This window comes from Teleopsis dalmanni, chromosome 2 (genome assembly GCF_002237135.1).
Source record: "Teleopsis dalmanni isolate 2A chromosome 2, ASM223713v2, whole genome shotgun sequence".
NCBI lineage: Eukaryota > Metazoa > Arthropoda > Insecta > Diptera > Diopsidae > Teleopsis > Teleopsis dalmanni.
Window position 1 is genome coordinate 32,302,644 of NC_051847.1, and position 1,323 is coordinate 32,303,966.

The following is a 1,323-nucleotide window of genomic DNA, read 5'->3' on the forward strand; positions in this document are numbered from 1 at the left end:
ACCTAATACATGTCAAACTTTTTAATTGTTTATATAATATATTTACTTTTTCTGTTGAAAATAAATTAAAACCTTTATTTTAATTGCAATTTTTACATATACTGTGTTACTTTGCACGTACCGCGCGATTTTTTTTTTCGCCCGGGTTTAATGGAATTCAAATGAAGACGAAAATTTTGGCTTCATTTTACATGCAAGGCACGTTTTTTTTACCGACGACATGTGCTGACATTCGCAAATAAAAAATATTTTAACGTATATTTTAACTTTTTTTTTGATATGTTTTAATTTATTTTTAAATTTTTTCTGCAAATTAATTGATTAAAATCACAAAAGTATTTAAGATAAGCCGTGAACATAGTTGAGCTTTTTGCAAATTTATTTTTTTTTTTTTTGTTGCCTCGGAACTTGAATTATTCGCAACTTTAGGTTGTTATAATTTAAAGTGTCTCGCAAATCAGATATCAGAAGCAAATACTTTAATATAGCTGGCCATATAATAGCAATTTTGTAAAAGATATAGATAATACATATAATTAAAGAGTTGGTTCTTAATATTATGGTATCAGACATTTTTCCATAAACTGACTTGTAATTCCATTAGTAATAATTGTTTTTTTTTAATTTAATTTATTTCCTTTTGTTTTATTGTAAATCACGTTTTTTTTATTAAAATTTTTTTATTCTTTTTCTATATTTCTGTAGAAAATTCTGTAGAATAGAAATTTCAGTAAGAATTCTGTTTAGGAGCTTTTTACAGCCCCTGCATAGAAATTGAATTCTAATATTTTGGAAAAAAAATTTTCAAGGCTAAGTATAGTATGGTTTAATTATTTGAAGAGAATTGAATAATAGAATTGGGAAGACACATACTTTAATAATATTATAGCTAATAACATAAGACCAACGGACTGAAGCATAATATTTAAAAACCTTGATTGCTAGAGATGAAAACACATATTAATATATTAAAATCAAATTTATAATTCTCATTAATTTTAAAGGTTTGCAAAAATATATAGAATGTTATTTCATTGTTCAGAATTGTGTATGTTAATATAAAATAAAATGGTTAAATAAAGCAAATTCTTGTTGCAACACTTTCAATGGAGACTTAATCATAAAGTTTTTAATATTTTAAACTATCAATGAAGACTAAAACAGAAAGATCTTAATATTTTGAACTAATCAATAAAAAGTCGTATTGTGGAATTTAAAATAAAATAGTGCTAATCAAGATCTATAGGAACTAATGAAGATGGTGAATACAGAAAAAATACATATATTTAAGTAAGTTTATAATTCTCATTAATTTTAAAAGTT